At 44.6% G+C, this 18760-nt stretch overlaps 1 long non-coding RNA gene across 1 annotated transcript; it reads left to right on the top strand.

Moving 5' to 3' along the window:
- Window positions 1-1542: 1542 nt before the first annotated feature.
- LOC121132911 lies at window positions 1543-17659 on the top strand. The gene is made up of 3 exons (XR_005869617.1): window positions 1543-3821; window positions 16405-16616; window positions 17083-17659. It is a non-coding gene; the product is annotated as an uncharacterized LOC121132911 (long non-coding RNA).
- The last annotated feature ends 1101 nt before the right edge of the window (window positions 17660-18760 follow it).

The following is an 18760-nucleotide window of genomic DNA, read 5'->3' as shown; positions in this document are numbered from 1 at the left end:
TAGGGTAGGCAGGGGTGGGGGATAGTTGTGGCCTTAATGTTCGTTCTGGCTTAGTTGATCCAGGTGGGCCTGATAATTTGCATGTCTAAGCATGAGCATTGTCTGAGGATCACCTTTGAGAGCTAGTGACCCGGAGATGTCTTTTCCTGTGCAAAACACATCTTAATCTTCTTACCTTAATCTCTGCGGAGGGAAGTTTCCCTCTCACGGCACTAGGGGAGGCTGGGCCACTGAGATGTTGTGTTGATGAAACCAAGCTTCGTGAGGTCTTCAGGCTGGAGGCACATCTCAAGTATTTAGTACACTTATTATGTTGACGGCTCTAAAGTTGTAAGAGGAATGTGAGAAATTTAACTTGTCTGGCAAAACAAAATGGGGGACTGTGTTGTACTGTAGTGTTGGAGGCTTCCCAGGCATGTCTTCTGATGGAAGGCAGTGCCCAGATAGACCTTTGAGTTTAAATTAGGGTTGGTGAGAAATGGAAGACCAAAGCTCTAAATAAGAAAACGTGAAAAGAGAATTTCATAGAGCCATCACCTAAAGAATTCTTGGTCAGAGTTTTTAGTGGCATTACAGCTTTTAAAAACAAATTTTATCATAAAAAAATTGCAAATAGATAAAAAAAAACCTATCACCCCCCCAAACCCTGATGCATCCCAGAAAGCCTGCCAAATGATGACCCCTCCCCCAGAGATACTCAAGACAAGTCCCACATCGTATTTAGACTGCCCACCCCCCAGGAAATAAATGTATGTTTTTCTAGTCTCTCTTTCCTGTCTTCTCTATGGGTGGCTGGAAGGTCATCCAGGTGCATTGTATCCATTAAACATGGGCTTTTTATGATTCAGTCTAATTTGGATTGCTACATCGGTGGAGAGGCTTATCAGGGTGCAGAAACTTTTCAAACATCACATATCAAAATTAACCAGACCCCGAATCTATACCACCAAATGAACTTAGATTAGAATTGCATTTTTAGCATTGGATGTACTTTCTCAGTTAAGATGACATGAAGCTGTGTTTTTAATTCAACTTCTTGATCTTTGGTATAAGCATACTTAGTCTTTCTATTGTGTTCAAAGCAAGCCATTAATTAAATGAGGAATTCCAAACAAATTATTTCCTCCTTGTTCTGATTAGAGATCAGTTTTGCCTATATCACTCTTTCTTTGGAAACATGTGCTGGGCAAGACGGGCTGCCTTGGGGTTTCTGGTAGTGCAGTTGCATTATGTATTATGTCACCTAATTGCTGAATGTCTATGCCACTATGTCTTTAATCACTGTCTGCTTTCAGCCAGCTTTTAAAAATCAGTATCCCTAAGAGACAGAACACACCTTTTATTTACTTCTGAAAGAAGTGTGTTTTAGTTGTAAAACTGCATCCCCAATATGTAATGTATTATCTTCTATTTCTTTACTTTAAAGAAAATGACCCTAAATTTGATTAAGCCACTTAAAAAGAGATAACTTGATTTTCTGTCATAAATGTCTAATATATTGGAAATCTGCTTCTGTTTCAGTGACCTATGACCCCTGTAAAATGCACATTTTTCACAGAAAGAAGAAAGACATCAGGGCTGGCTTTCCCTTGGCTGTAAAACAAGAATGAAGCATTTTACCTTGTTTTTCACCCAATACAGCGGACAGGAGGATTGGCCTTTCCAGAAAAGAAAAAAAACCCTGCTAGATCACTTAAAGGCCATCTGGGAAACTTGTTACGGGCAGATAGCTGGTGACTGTCCTGGGCCCCCAGAGGCCAGCAGGGCACCATTGTCTGCATGGTACCATAAAGGGACCTCCACAGCTGGTGTCCAGGGCTCTGAAACTAACAGCTAATTTCTTCCTTTTTTTTTCCATACGTCGGGTTGATTTGCGACATCATCTGGTGGTTTTGTTTTTGTAAGAAATTCCTTCGCAAATAGAAACTATAAAAGAACTCAACATGGCCACAGCAGAAGGGTAGGCGGTAGCGAGTGATGGTGTGGATGCTGAGAGACTGGACCCAAAGTGAAGTAGCACTCTCCTGGCTCATAACACCCTTTTGGGAGACGCCCATCAGAATACCCGAGGTTGGGAAAGCTCAGAGAAACCAGGTCTTGCTACTCAAAACAGTTCAGACTTTCTGCAACCAGATCAAGACTACGAGGCCTCAGCCATGCCCACGGTGATACCCAGCCGATATCTCCCCAGCTGGTCTAAGCTCCTGTCCTCCCAGGAAGGAGGAAGCCATCTTTAAGACCAGCTTTTCACATTTCTCCAACATTCCCTGCAGGATCTGCACTGATCTTTACTACAAAACCCTCAGCTCTTTTTTAAACTTTACCTATCTTCTCTGCTCCCTATTATTAGTGCTTACTTCCCTAATTATTCACAAAGAACATTTTACAATTCATGTGTGTTGTAACCCACACCTCTTTCTTTGTTCTTATGTGAGAGCAAATCTACCATTCTAGAGGTGGGCATAGAAGAAAAGAGCTTTAGTATTTAAAAATGAAAAACAAAGAAATGCACAGAACAGCTCTTATTTTAATTAACTTCTTAATATAGGACTTGCTACTTCAAACCAGTTGTCATTAAATCTGTTCAGCAGATGTCAACAACACATTGTAACATAAGCAGTCTATGTTGGCTAGTTTTATAACTTGACACAAACTAGAGTCATCTGAAGTAAGGGAACCTAAATTAGGAAAATGAGTCCATAAGATCCACTGTCACAAATTTTCTTAATTAGTGATTGATAGGGGAGGGCCCAGTCCATTGTGAGTGATGCCATCCCTGGGTTGGTGGTCCTGGGTTCTATAAGAAAGCAGATTGAGCAAACAAAGAGAAATAACCCAGCAACAGCATCTATCCATGGCCGCTGCATCAGTTTTCTGCCTCCAGGTTCTGTTTGAGTTTGAGTTTCTGTCCTGGCTTCCTTCAGTCATGTACTACAATTTGGAAGTGTAAGGCAAATAAACCCTTTCATCCCCAACTTGCTTTTGATTATGGTGTTTCACCACAGCAATAACAACTCTGACAAGGACAGAAATTGGTACCAGGAGCCGGGTACTGCTGTAACAGACCTGATCATGTTGGTTTGGGAAGGATTGTGGAAAGACTTTGGAACTTAAGTTTAGAAAAACCATTGACTGTTCAAAAGTTGGGGAGCTGTTCTATGGGAGATCGGGAGATAAGAGCATTGGGAGACATGAAGATGATGAAGGCCTGGGTTGTGAAGTTGCAAAGGGAAGTTTGAAAGTTCTGAAAGACTCTACCAGGGGTGTGGAATGGTTGTTAAGATCCTGTGGTTGTGGTTAGCTGGGGCTGAAGAATCACCTGTGATAAACAAGAGAGCAAAACCCCTAAAGTTAAATCTTTGCTTTACTAGGACACTTTGACGTTGGTTAGCTGGAGCTGAGAAATTAGTGGTGGCCAAGAAGAGATCGGAGTCACTGAGGTGAAGTCTTCTGGGAGGCTATTTCATAAGCATCAGCACAGAGAACCCACGTTCAAGAGGTGGCCAAGGCTGTACCTTGCGCTGCCACCTGAACTTGGCTGTGTGAGAGTGACCCAGGTGGTGCTGGTTCTGAAGGCATGATGGGATCGTGGAGGGCTGCTGAGGCTCGGCCCTGTGAGGGGCCAGGAGAGGCCACTGGTGAAGGCGCAGCCTCAGTAGCAGATGAAGCCTCAAAATTGAAGGGGTCATGGAGAGAAATTGAGTCTTGGCACCATGAAGAGAGCGCAGGAGAAGCTATTGGTGAAAATGATGCCGGTATCATGGAAGGACAACCCCAAATAGCGACAGTGGTGGAATGGAGCCAGCTGGAGCCAAGAGTGGGTGAGCTCATATCATTCCACAAGCAGAACGGCTGCTGCAGGGGGGCACAGTGTTTAGGCATGGGTGTTTAGCATTGTTACCTAAATGACCGTAACTACCATTATGTTTTTATAAGAAAGGCTGTAGATTATTTCTTATTCCTGTCTCCAGTGTATTTTGAATCAGACCAGAATGTTCCCTCTGAAACTTGCCATTCCTTTCGGTCATTGTCTTCCCCTCTAATCCTGTCACCTCCTGCTGATTTCATCTCCCTACAGGGTATTTGAGAGCCTCTTACCCTCCCATACATTGGCCAAGCGTGGACTCAGCTCCTGCACACCTACTACACTGTCTTCCCACAGTGCACCTCTGCCATACATGTTGCTGGACCTTGGGGAATCAGCTCCAGAGCTGTGGGCTGGAGAAGGTCTCAGATGATGGTAGTGGAGCCCAACACGGTCAGGTTAGAGGCTACCAACCCCATGCTGGAAAGGGAAGGAGGTCAGAGTTCGGGGGTGGCCGTATGAGAATGTGAGGGTCTAAGAAGGTAAAGAGTTGCCTCTCAGATTCCTTGAGCTGTGGCTGGCTGTGCTGGTGATCGAGAGTGAGGAAGGAGACAGCTGATCACCAGGACAGCCCTCAGCCTGGCACTAACCACTGACCCGAAGCTGAGCCCCTCACCTGGCTCAACAGTGAGGAAACAGTGTCAGCGGCATCCTGCCACCCCTACCGGTGTAAGCTCGGCCTCACCTCATGTGCATATTGATGTAGACTCTAGAACTGCACACTGAAGTTTGCCTGGAGCTATCAAGACTCCAGAGAACGCCCTGCCCTTGTATGGTAGGTGTATTGTCAACCCCATTAGTGAATGAGCGAATTGAGGGTCAGTGAGAGGCTGTGGCTGGGACAGTTGAGCCCTAGTGCTACCCTGTGGTTAAACCAGACCCCTGACTCACATCAAGAAAGATGAGAAGACCCAGAAGGCTGGGGCGTGGGAAAGCAGGGAGCTCAGGGTAGACACGGGAGGAGGGCTGTAGAGCCAGGGGAAGAAAAGGGAAGAGGGGACCAGGCCCACAAGCTGAGTCTTTCCTCACTTGGGCCCACTTACTCCGTTTTCCTCTGAGCAGTCAGTCGGTTACAAGTGACAGCGCTCATCTGGGCTCTTTAAGGGGCTGTTTTCCATCTCAACAACTGCTAACTACAAGTTGGAAAGCTTGAGAAAAATTCGATCCAGTTTTCCAGCATCCCTTCTGGTCATGTCTTCCAGCTCTGTTTCATAAAGAATGTGGAGGGCTGCAAAAATCCTTCAACTGTGCCACATCTGGCACCAAGCCCCACTTTCTCTAAGAAATCCTTGTTAGCTTTCTTTCCATTTGAATAGCTGGGTTCTAAGTTCTGCTGATTTTAACTTAGTGTTGCCTGTAAAATATTCTACTGTAAGTGATTAAATATCTGTTAATTCTGTTATTTGCTAATCTTAAGCCCAAAAAGCACTTTTAGGAAAATGGGATAAAGGCCTGTTGTTTTTAGCTGGGTAGTGGTGATGCACACCCTTAATCCCAGCACTCAGGAGGCAAAGGAAAGCGGATCTCAGTGAGTTCGAGGCCAGGCTGGTCTACAGAGTGAGTTCTAGGCCAGCCAGGGTTACACAGTGAAGCCATGTCTCTATAAAACAAAACAAAACAAAACAAAGCTGTTGTTTTGTTTTTAAAACAACAGACATTAGAGGGCAGTGTTATTTGGAGGAACCCCCCCCCCCCCAGGCCTTTTGCTCTTACTCTGTGGTTTCCAGGTTGAGGTCATTTTTCTGAAGGAAGAGAAGAGACAAGATGATACAGGTCCACAAGTCGCCAAATCGCCAAATCAGTGGGTTTTCAGTGTTTTGTTCATTGGTGTCACCATGGTCTAAAAACTGGTGCAGGACCTAAAGAACTTTTGTGTGGGTTTATGTGAATTATACCTGTCAATATTACTCCAAACAGAAGTTAAAACTGAGAAAATTATGAAATACTTATGATTCATTAAAATGGCTGTGATGATGTTAACAGAAATAACAGGTTAGTGTGGGAGGCATGTATGTATTCGCGTAGGTGCATGCATGTGTGTGTGCACGTGCAGGTACAATTACGCAGACAGGAGGTCAGTACTGGAGGTCTTCCTCCGTTGCTCTCCACCTTATTTTCTGTGTCAGCATCTCTCACTGAGTCTGGAGATCATCAATTCAGCTTGGTTGCTTTATCAATAAACTCTAGGTTATAGACACAAGCCACTGCATTAGCTCTTACGTGGTGCAGCAGGCATTTTACTGACTAAGTGAGCCATCTCCCTAACCTGGAATAATGTATTGAAGAATACATAGACATATCACATAAAAATTATAAGAGGTATTTTATGATATTTATGCAAATGTGTTATATCTGGTTCAGTGGAAGATGTAGTCTTGCATACATGCCCTGTCTGCAGCAAGACAGCAACTCAGGTAGCATCTGGAAAATTCTGACAAAAACATAAATATCATTGAAAATAATATTGACCATATGAAGCTCCTGGAAAGGTCTTAGGGACCAATGAGTCCCCAAACCATACTTAATGTCACATAAAATCATTAAGCCAAAGGCTTAGCACAATCTAAAGAGGTCATCATTTAACTAGCATGGTCACACTTAGTGGTCCTAAAATGTTGGCTATTTACAGGTACTATCAACAGGTTCCTTTTGGTGATTATGCTGTTAGGCATTTCCTTATTTTAAACCTAATCACCTGTGTTTCCTTTGGAGAGTCTGGCATTTGGACAGAAGCAATATAATGATTAAGACAAGCAGCCTTGGGGCTGGGGAGATGGATCCCTTGGCCAAGTCCTTGCTGTGTGAGCATGAGGACAGGAGTTTGAATCCCCAGCACCCACGTACCTGTGGTCAGATTCTGGAGAGCAGAGATAGATGCAGTGCGGGGATTGGCTCAGTAGGTGATCTAGACAACTGTATCATTGGCTGTCTCTGCAAAACCCTATTCCAAAATAAAGTCCATTTACAGGTACTGGGATTGAGGAGTTCCATATACGGTTCTTGGAGACTATGAGCTCAACAGATCCCTTTAGTCTTTGACTGTTTGAAATAGCATTTGTTGGTTTGTACATGCCTCTGCATGTGGTGTATGTGTGTATATGTGTATGTATGCATGTATGTATGTATGTATGTATATGTACTTGAAGGCCAGAGATTGACATCTGGTGTTTTTCCCAATCTCTCTCCATGTTAATTTTTTTTTTTTTTTTTTTTGGTTTTTCGAGACAGGGTTTCTCTGTGGCTTTGGAGGCTGTCCTGGAACTCGCTTGGTAGTCCAGGCTGGTCTCGAACTCACAGAGATCCGCCTGCCTCTGCCTCCCGAGTGCTGGGATTAAAGGCGTGTGCCACCAATGCCTGGCTGACTTGTGGTTTTGATCTTAGCCATTCTGACAGGTGTAAGATGGAATCTCAGAGTCATTTTGATTTGCATTTTCCCTAATGGTTAAATATTTTGAACATTTAAGTGTTTCTCAGCCATTTGAGATTCCTCCATTGAGAATTCTCTGCTTAGATCTGTACCCTATTTTTTATTGGATTATTTGATTTGCTGATGTCAAGTTTCCTGAGTTCTTTATATATTTTGGATATTAGCCCTCGTCAGATGTGGGCTTGTAAGCAGACTTCCTTGACTATGCAGTCTATTTTTGGAGTGTTAGCAGACCTAAGCTCAGAACTTTTCTCCCTGTTTGATCATCTTCCCTAGTGCCATTCCATGCTTGGAGGACTTGGATAGAAGTATGTAGACACCTGGTTCAACTATTCCCTGCTACACAGTCACCCCCTGAGACTGGGAGCTCTCCTGGCCCGTGGGAGGAGTAGAAACCTGGAAAGAGCCCCATCCAGGCACCGGATTCAAGCCTGGGGCTGTGAAACAGTGAATTCTTTGGCTAAATCTATCAAGCAGGTTAAACAGTAGACCCACTGTGTGACAGTTCTGAAGGCTGAGCGTCTGAATCAGGATGTCTGCAAGCTCAGCTCCTTCTTGGGGGTCCTAAGGATGCTCTTCTAGGCTTGGAGATGGCCGTTTTCTCTCTGGCTCTTCCTACTAGTCTCCTTCTCCCAGTGTCCTGCTTCTGTGTCCAAATTTACTCTTTTTAAATTACAACAGTGTTTATTTTGGATTAGAGCTCACCCTGATCTCATTTTCACTTGCTTGTATTTATGTTATTTCCAAATAAGGTCACCTGCTAAGGCACTGACCCTGAGGGGGTCAGGACTTTGGCATATCTCTGATTGAGGTGTTCTGGGGTTCCAGCGGCTTGGCACAGAGTCTGGAAAGCTTGCTTGGGTTCCAAGTGAGCCTTTCTTGTTAGGCCCATAGGTGCTTTTTTTCCCCCTCGGAGGGAGGAGGGTTAGAGCCAGAGAAAGGCCACGGGGCCCCCACACTCTTGTGTCAGCCAGGTAGCTGTGTGCTCTATAGCGCAGCATATGTAATTAGCAACTGGGGCAAACACCACCCTTTCTTCTCGCTCAGCCTTACCATCTCATAGGGAGCCAGCTCCGTGACCTACTGCCAGTAGCAACCCCTGTCTGGCTGGCAGCTTTCTTTGGCTGATGTAGCCTGCTTCATGCCAGGGAATGAATTCTCCCCTGGAGAGGTCAATCCCCGACTGAGCAGAGCTGGTGTGTGAGCCACTCTGTTGCCTCGCCCTTGGAGGGCTAATTCTGAGGAAAGGAAAATATGTGGGCTGGAGTCAGATTTTCCTTCCATATTTTAAAGTTTTTGGTTTTTTTTTTTTTTCCTAAGCCAGGGTTTCTCTGTGTAGCACTGGCTGTCCTGGAACTTGGTCTGTAGACTATAGATCAGGCTGGCCCCCAACTCACAGAGATCCGCCTGCCTGTACCTTCTGAGTGCTGGGATTAAAGGTGTGTGCCACCACCACCCAGCATTTTAAAGTTTCAATAAAAGGTACTTGTTTAATATGAAAAATTAATATTACATATGTATATAGAGATAATTCCTGCATGAACATCTATTATGTACATCTATCTTTATCTATTTGTCTGTCATGTATCTATCCATCCATCATCTGTGTTTTATCATTTAACTACCAATCTACCAGTCATCTATATACCTATTTTCTATATGTCTGTCTGTCTTTCTACTTTAGCAAGTTGTTTTCTTCCTCAAATGACTTTCTTCTCCCCAGTGTTTTACTTTTTTTGAGGGTGACCTGAACCTGGCTCATGAGTGTTTTCCTGGATCTTAGTTTTTGAAATTACTGACCAAAGGACAAAGGAGACTATATCTTGACAATCCCATCACACCACATACACACTTGTGGCCTCCTCCCCGCTGCCACCTCTTCCAAGCGTAAGGCTGTTAGCTCATTCTTTATCGACAGAGGCAGCAAGAGTTTGTAAGGGGCTTAATTGTCACTTTCAAGATTAGACCGCCTCATGGTTGGTTCTTAGTTTTCATGTCTCTGTCTCACTCATGTACTCTTATTTCCTTCGTTCACTCTCTCTCTTGTTTTGTTTTTTTGTTTGTTTTTTTGTTTGTTTTTTTCGAGACAGGGTTTCTCTGTGGCTTTGGAGGCTGTCCTGGAACTAGCTCTTGTAGACCAGGCTGGCCTCGAACTCACAGAGATCCACCTGCCTCTGCCTCCCAAGTGCTGGGATTAAAGGTGTGCGCCACCAATGCCCGGCTCTCTTGTTTGTTTACTACTTCCTAGGAGTGTCTTCTTAGGGATATGTCAGCCAGCCCACACAAACCCTGGCGTTATCTTTTCTCCTTCTGAAGGATTTACTAGAACTCACATAGCTTGCTTCTCTCTGACCCAATCCAGCCCCAAATCTGTGTTCACACATGGTCTCTTCAGCCACCATAAGACCAGGGCAATGACCCAGTTTACCGAAGTCACATTTTATTTTAGGGAAGCATATCTATCTGTATAATATCTACATCATATAAATGGGTTTTCATTGACACTCTTGTACAATAGGGGACAGTGAGAGACATTCAACTCTTTGTTGGATGGATAATGAGATAAGCATGGGCTGTTAAAAGCTGCCTTAGACTTGAATGACAAGATACACTGTAAGCACTTGCAGTGAAGAGTTTAGTGTCCCGTGAGTGCAAAGATAGAAGACACAGTAATTGCCACAGACGAACACAGAGGAAATTATATTCCTGAAGAAAGAAGCAATTTAGCAGGGAAGGTATTCAGCTGGGCATGGTGGAAAATAATTAAATGGGTCCTTAGATGCAAATAAGAAAGCTTCAGAGACAAAGGAACCTCACTGTCCCATCTCTGTGGTCTCACCCGTGTTGAAGTGTAGCTGCATGGCTTATTTTGGCCACTCTAAGATTTACCTCACTATGCTCATGTGACAGTGTCTCTGATACAGTCAGGTATCTGTATAGTTAATTATATGGAGGAACCTTTTAGTTCATCTTTCCATTCTAGACTGTTGTTGTGGAGTTTTGCCTGTGTGCTCCTGTGTGTGTGTGTGTGTGTGTGTGTGTGTGTGTGTGTGTGTGTGTATGTGTGTGTGTTTGAGATAGGATCTTGCTAGATAGCCTGGGTAGTTTAGAACTTAAGATTTGCCCGTCTCTGCCTACCAAGTACTGGGATTTTAGATGTGTGCCAGTACACCCAACTATGAACATATTTATCATTTTAGAATTACTTTACTTACCCTGATATGCTTAAAAATAAATGAAAAGATTTACTTTGGAGATCTCAGAGTGAGCTCTATCTTCTAGTTAGCTTTAGTTGTTAGCTTGACACAGTTTAGAAACAGCTGGGAAGAGAGCCTAGATGGAAGGAATTGCCTCGATCAGACAGGCTTGAGGGCATGTCTGTGTGCGTGCGTGCGTGCGTGCGTGCATGCATGTGAGCGTGTGTGTGTGTGTGTGTGTGTGTGTGTGCGTGTGTGTGTGTGTGTGTGTGTGTATGTCTGTGTCTGTGTCCATCTTCTGTCTCTGTGTGTGTCTGTCTCTGTGTGTGTGTGAGATGTCTTGATTGCTAATTGATGTAGCAGGGTCCAGCCCACCATGGGTGGCACCATTCCTAGGCAGGTGGTCTTGGGCTATATAACAAAGCTAGTGAAGCTTGAGCCTGAGCTTTCATGCTCTTTTCACTCTGGTTGCTAGTATACAACCCACCTAGAGTTCATTAATGGAACTCCTTGAGATTTTCTTTCTCATCTCTGAAATCTGGTAAATATAAGCTTACCCATCACAAATTCGCATTTGTATTGGACAGGATTCATTTTCTGGAATTGTATGGTCCAGGGTTAAAATAAAATCCTCAGATACTTTGGTTTAGCTATTGCACCATCCAAACAGGTAGAAAGAGTATTACTGTTGAATAGGATAAACATATACAATTTTTATTTGCTCATTAAAAAATCTCCTGTGGTTTCCAAACCAGTGGATTTGGGTGGTGTATCCTCTGAGCCCCTCAGAAGTATAGCTCCTATGTGGAACTTCACTGTGCAACTTTTCCTAGAAGGACGTGAACGAAACAGTCACCCTCACTAGGACACCAGTGACAGAACAAAGAAACCATCCCATCCTAGTGTATTTTTGTGGGCCGGTGAGGTTATTGAGGTCACTTATAGGAGCATGGTGACTCAAAGGCAGCTAGCTGTGTCATTGAAAGGTCCACCCCAGCGTGAACGACAGCTTATAAAAGCCATATCCCTCCCTAACTTGAAAGCAGTTCAACCACAGTCTCCTCTCCACCAGCAATCATTTACTGCCTGCTTAATGTTGGGGAGGGGGCTTGCGAACATTTTCTCTTTCTGAGCTTCCTTTCCAAGTTTAATGAGCCTCTTGGGCCCCACGGGCTTTCTCTGCTTCCGGAGTCCTCTCCATTCTTCTTTGCCTTTCATGGGGGAATGTTTCAATTAAGGGGAAATAGCTACACACACACACACACACACACACACACACACACACACACACACCCCAAAAAAAATCTGCTTAGGATTGTTGGCACATAAATGCTGTTAAATTATGGTCAGCTCCATTTTAGCTCCGAAAGCAAGTATGAGAGAATGCATACTTCCTCAGAGGATAAAGTAAGATGAAGGGATGAGGGCAAAGGCATATTGTCAAGCTGCTTGGCAGAGACACTTGTGTGCTAGAATGGAAGAGTAGAGAGACCTTGACCCTGTGGACCCATATGTGTTGACAGTTACAGGCTTATCTCTTAATAAAGTGGTAACTTTGGAGTTAATCAAGTTCAGTTTGTCTCCATGATTCCCCGTTGGGCAGTCTTCCATGGAAGGCATTAGAGACCCTGGAAAAGCAGGGCAGCTTGGTTAGGGATTGACCAGGACTTCACCTTTGGACTTTTAAAGATAATGGGCACTGGCCAATGATGTCAGGACCTCTTTTTTCTGAAGGGAATGCTTTTTAAGTTTCATAGTGTATTAATTAGATAACACCATTCTTTGAATTTTATTCCCATTTTGCAAAAAAAAAAAAAATAACTGTAGAACACGAACACAGTGGTACAGAAATGTCCCAACTAGGTTTCCATTGCTGTGAAGAGATACCATGGCCATGGCAACTCTTATACGTGAAGACATTCAACTGGGGTGGCTGGCTTACAGTTTCAGAGGTTCAGTCCACCACCATCATGGCGGGAAGCATGGATACATGCATGTAGACATGGTGCCGGAGAAGCAGCTGGAAGTCCTACATCTTGCAGGCAACAGAGGCTGCCTGAGACACTGGGCAGTAGCCTGAGCATAGGAAGCATTAAAGCCTGCCCCACAATGACACACTTCCTCCAACAAGGTCATACCCACTCCAACAAAGCCACATCTGCCAATAGTGCCACTCCCCATGAGATTATGGGGGCCAATGACATCCAAAGAAATGAGAAAAGTGTGTTAATGACAATCAGATAAACTTCAGTCTGTGACAGCTATGTGGGAGTGCAACCTAGATTCGCTCTGAGTAGTATAAGAATACTTATGACAAACAAACACATACACACAGGAAGAATGACACCAGATGTTGTCCTCTGATCTCCATTAGCATGCACACGTGTGCACATGAACCCACCACACACACACACACACACACACACACACACACACACACACATGCACGCACGCACATGTCTTTACTTAGCACTGTAGCATTTCAGTTTTAAAGCCAATGCATCCCAAACTGACTTAGCCAGTGAGTTTATATGACCCTGTTAAGCCATGTAGATGTACAACAATAGAAAGAAATTACTGCAGGCTTTTGTTTGAAAAATTTGTCTCCCTCAGCTGCCCTCAGCAACTGCTTTCTCACTGCTAGAACTAAGAAATTTAAGGCGAAAGTATTTTCTTTTGGGACAGGGTCTCTGCATGTCTCTGGCCACCCTACAACTCACTATGGCAGACGAGGTTGGCCTTGAAGTCACAAAGATCTGCCTGCCTCTTACTAAGTCCTGGAAAAGGGGAAGAAAATGGACCAGGAATACTTGAACCTCTCTCTACACCTCAGCCACTAGAAGCAGAATTTACATGGAACCTGAAAAAGAGTGGATCCTGGGGTCCATTTTCTAGAATGACTATTACAGCCGTGACTGTTAGCATTGTTTGTGAGCTGGTTATGGAGTTCATTTTTGCTGACTTGCAGGAGTAAATGCAAGACCTCCTGTTCAAGGAAACCTTTTTTTTTTTTTTTTTCCGAGACAGGGTTTCTCTGTAGCTTTGGAGGCTGTCCTGGAACTCACTTTGTAGACCAGGCTGGCCTCGAACTCACAGAGATCCACCTGCCTCTGCTTCCCGAGTGCTGGGATTAAAGGCAAGCACCACCAACGCCTGGCTCTCAAGGAGACAATCTCAGATGCCTGTAGATTCACGTGACTCCTGCAGGAACACACAGATTAGTGCTTACCTTCATCCTTTCCCTGTGAAGTATACTGACACATGCCGTGTTTCTAATATGTACTTTTTATTTCTACCTCTCCCTCACCCGAAATGCTTACCATGTTTCCTGATGTGCCGGGTTAACTGGGAAAGTTAAGGAACATTGTCCTGCTGTTGTTCATGTGTCTAAGGATCAAAATGGAGAAGCATGCAGGCCAGTGGTGGTGCAGGATCCCAGCACTCGGAGGCAGAGGCAGGTGGATCTCTTGAGTTCGAGGCCAGCCTGGTCTACAGAGCCAGTTCCAGGACAGCCAGGGTTTTTACTCCGAGAAACTCTGTCTCAAAAAAACCAAAACCAAAACAAAACACAAGGGAGAAGCATGAATCTATATGCGTTGTTACAAGTGACTGGATTGCAGCATTTAAATAAGTTGAGACTGGCAGACATTACCCTCCTTTAAATGGCTTTTTGCTAGTAATGGAAGAATGAATTAACTCTTAGAATGAACTCACTGTTCATAAAAAAAGTTTCATTATAGGTCTGAGTATTTGAATACATATATTTCTATTTGGTTTGATTTTTGTTTGCTTGTTTTTCAAGATGTGGTCTCTCTATGTAGACCAAGCTGGCCTGAAACTCACAGACATCAGCCTACCTCTGCTTCCCAAGTGCTGGGATCAAAGGCGTGTGCTACCAGGCTAGGCTTCTATATGACTTGAAATAGTCTTAGAAAATATTTCCGTTAAGCCAATTCAAATAAGAAAAGTATGAAGCAGTGCAGAAGCAATTAATTTACCTGTCCTGTCCATCCTAGAGTATTACGACCTCCAAACCAGCTTTTTATTTCTAATGGCTCAAGATTTGCTTGGAATAATTTGATTTTCCCGAAAGACTTAGGATGGTCCCCATGCTTTCTCCCCCTGTGCCTTTGACGTCGCTATCGACATAGAACTTGTGTTGGAAACAAGGATCATCCAGTCTGAAACTGATGGGGTCATATTTCCTTGTCCCGAGACTCCGAGTCCCACGAAGTCATACGGAGCTGTAGGAACAACTGGCGGGGGATGATGTTCCCTTCTTTTTAGACACTCTGCAACCTAATAGCTGTGACAGAAAGTACGGTGCATCCCAGGGGTGAGGGACTTGGGACCGACTGTCCCTTGTCTATGCAATGCACTCCCTGTTAGTGGCTCTAGCATTCAAGGGTAAGAGGCTTAACTATTTGTGAGTATTGCTTCATGTAGCAACTCTCCCAAAATATGCCTCTAGGTCAGTGGTTCTCAGCCTGTGGGGCCTGACTCCTTTGGAGGTCATAGATCAGATATCCTGCGTATCAGATATTCACATTGTGTCTCAAAATAGTAGCAACATTACAGTTAGGAAGTAGCAAGGAAATAATTTTATGGTTGGGGGTCAGTACAACACGAGGAGTCGTTTTAAAAGGTCACAGTATTAGGAAGATTGAAAACCCCAAAATATGGGTTAAATACTGTAGGCAGGGGAGGGACACTTGCCTGCCATGTATATGCAAGGCCCCAGGTTCCTTTCCAAGCCCTGGGAAAGAAATCAGTGAAAGGAAGCCTGGAGGTCTACACTGGTAATACCTGCTAGTTTGGACCCTGAGGTCAAGGATCAGAAGTTCACTGCTCAAGTGTGCTACAAACCAACCAACCTGGGCAACCTGATCTCAGACCCAGACTAAAAATAAAAAAGGTTGGAGATACAGATCAATGGTGAGGTATTCGATAGCATGTATGAGGTCTCAGGTTCAGCAGTGCGACAAAATGAATAAGTAAAAATAAAATAATAAAAAGAATCAGTAAACAACAGGAGGCTCAACCCCCAGTACAAATACAACAATAACAAGAACCAGTTAACGACACCCGGGTTTTGAGGCTTTATCCACTGGACATCGGTCTGTGGGACATGGACAGTAAGAGGAAACCGAGCATCAGCGCTCCTGCTATCTGCAGGTTGACATCACTTGGGTTCCATAACCATCAAAAGACTTCAGGCGAGCGAGGCTGCATTCATTTCAGTGGAAAAAAAAAAGTTTGAGAACCTCACCTCCTGGATTATCTGATGGGACGCCTGTGTACTTAGGGAGGTAATTTCATTACCATGGTGTGAAGCTTCTAGACCCACTGGAACTGAGTGGGAGACCTGCTCATCAGCAGCAGTAGGGGTAATTGAGTTAACTGGTGACATTGCAGCCAGGTGATGTCATAGATAAGGAACCCCCACCCCCCATGGAGGATGTTTTGCAGGTGGGAATTTGCAGAATCATCTGCTGTTTTTCAAGATAAGAGATAGACACCAGGAGACGATTTATATGCCGGAGGAAATTAAATTATCTTAAATGTCCTGAGAGTAGTATGGAAAAGGAACATCATGATAGAGCCACCACACAGGGAGGGAACCTCAGCTGGGAGGAAACTGGAGGGGCTGCCACTGGAATACCTTCATGTTTCTTTTGTTATGGAAGTGTTTTGCACTGGGGAAGGGTTCAGGGCCTTTTACTCCCGTGTTTTGTGTTTATCCAGTAGTTATAGGACTAGCCTTGCCTCCAGAGTGCATAGTTTCTACTTCTCAAATAAAGATAACAGCGCATTTTGAAGAGACTCAAATTGTTATGTGAAATTGATTCCCAAGCTCCCTTGTCAAGCCCCCCCCCCCCACCCCCTGCTCCCTGGGCCGTGTCTCCTGATTATAGGCAACTGAAGAAAACCCTCCCTGGGAAAGTACCAAGATCTCCAAGAGCAGCTAGCTGTGTGGTTTAAAATCTCCTTCGCACTCACTTCAGCGTGTTACAAGCATTCACAACATACTTCGTTGACTAGATAACTGACCTGAATATGCAAGGAGGATCACAAAGAAAAGGAGAGGAGAGAGAAATACAGGAGGATGGGTCCTAGGACCAGAATGGTAAGGCATCAAGTTCAATCGAAAGGTTTGTTCGGATCCTAGTCATGTGGGAGGAGCCCTGGAGAGTATCAAGGTGGGAAGGAGGGAGGAGGGGACGGGCACGAAGCAACAAGGCCACAGGGACAAGGGAAGAGAGCTGGCAACTGTGTAAAAGATTGTGGGTTTTGTTTTGTTTTTTGTATACACATCAATTTCCGTAGCTGCTTATCTGAAATTCCAAGTCTTTGATATGCCAAACTTTCTGTGTAAAGTCTGCATTTCTGCAGGCAGTCAGCACACCTTAAAACTTTCACATGCTAACAGCTGTAATTAAGGTAGAAGGCCTTATTTACATAGTAATTAGCCTGCAGGACTGGTAGGGTAAATGGATCGCTAATTCATTTAGATAGTTAATTGGTCTTCCAGGTTGGATTTTTAACACGGCTTTCTTCTTTGCATATTCTGTTTATGTTTGCGCCGAGTGTAGATCGTGCTGATTGTGTTGACCGTGGGACGAAGTTCTGCAAACTGGACTCTGGGATTCCAGGTTCTAATGCTCCCACGAATGCAAGGGCACTGGAGAACACCAAGTGAAATTCTACAGCAAAATCATCAGCACTTGATTCTCTTTGTGATTCCATTGGTTCTACACTCTGATTCACAATGTCAACCTAGTTATTGCTGCACCGCCTTCCACAGGCGGCAGCAGCAGCAGCACTGTTTTGGAGATGAATTACTTATTTGGTCGCCCTGATTGTATGGTGATTACCGAAACTGTCTTAACAGTTCCCTCTGAGCAAAGGTCAAGATGGTTCTCTCTTGTGTCCATAAAGATGATTATGGAGACAGGTCAAAGGTCATTTCTAAAAAGAGGGCAACGATTCTACCGGGAGTCTTCTCATGGCCCTTTTGCCAAGTTTCTGGGTTGGCTAATTACTTTTGGTTTAAAAAAGACTTTTTTTGATAGTTGCACCTCTGTTTTATTGATGAATTACATAGGAGGGCTAAGGCAGTTTACACACTACACACCCAGCACTCTCTATGAGAGAGAGAGAGAGAGAGAGAGAGAGAGAGAGAGAGAGAGAGAGAGAGAGAGAGAGAGAGAGAGAGAGAGGAGAGAAAAGAGCTGGGTGCTAGCTATGACTGTCACATGTACTAAACGGCACCTATCCCACACGACAAATATTGAATGAACGCAGTGGCTGGGACAGAGGTTGCATCTGCAGTGCTTACTAAATGAACAAACACCCAACCGTTCCCTTAAGGCAGGGGAGCTAGGTAGTCGGAAGTGGGAGAACAGATCCAGCTCAGTCTACCCAATACCAAGCAGCTCTGCCCTGGATAGGGTTAATAGTCGCCAAGGGGAAGATGGAAATCAATAACTATAATTGAAAGAAGACTCACTAGGGGCCAAAAGAGTGTCTGCGTGTGTGTGGGAGGTAGGGCAGGGAGGGCTGGAGGGAGGTAAACACCGGTTATAGGGTTTTCCCCAGACCCAGGCTCAGCTTCCAAATTGAGGCTTGCAGTGTGGAAAGGGCTCTCCTCCCCTTGTCAGAGGCGGAAACTTGGGCATTTTTCTTTTTTTCTTTTTGGCTTGCTGACAAATTTCGCCTCAGGGTTAATGACTAATCCGAATTGAGAGTTAGGTCATTTTGAAAATATGAATAGTACATTATGGCAAAACATAACTCGAAGAACTGCCATTCTGCTGCTAATAAACCGAAGAGTCGATACACTGCAGCAGCCTCGAGAGCCGTGGTCTTCTTGTCCAAAACTGCTCTAGCTTAGGAAACGGAAAATGAACACGGCCCAATGGCTCACCAAGGTCTTGATTCGAAGCTTTTAAAACGACAACAGACAGGTTTTACTTAGACAAACAAAACCAAACAAACCAAAAACTGTCCACAAGGATTCGGACTGTTACTAAGCTGGGACCTCTCAGGAGCTGACCTGCTCCCCAGGACTCAGGCAGCGGCGTCACCCCGCCTTCTATAAAGGAAAAGTGGAGCCCTATAGGGAGTGCGAGCCGGGGATACCGAGGAGAAAGTATCCAGAGTCCGGGAGGTCGCGGCCCCGCCCCCTCCCACGTGTTGCTCCCGCTCGGCCCCGCCCCCTCCCACGTGTTGCCCCCGCTCGGCCCCGCCCCCTCTTTTATTCCCGGAGCT

This window comes from Mesocricetus auratus, unplaced genomic scaffold (assembly GCF_017639785.1).
Source record: "Mesocricetus auratus isolate SY011 unplaced genomic scaffold, BCM_Maur_2.0 Super-Scaffold_100018, whole genome shotgun sequence".
Lineage (NCBI taxonomy): Eukaryota > Metazoa > Chordata > Mammalia > Rodentia > Cricetidae > Mesocricetus > Mesocricetus auratus.
Note: the sequence above shows the minus strand (reverse complement) of the source record. Positions and strands in the feature narration are given on the sequence as shown.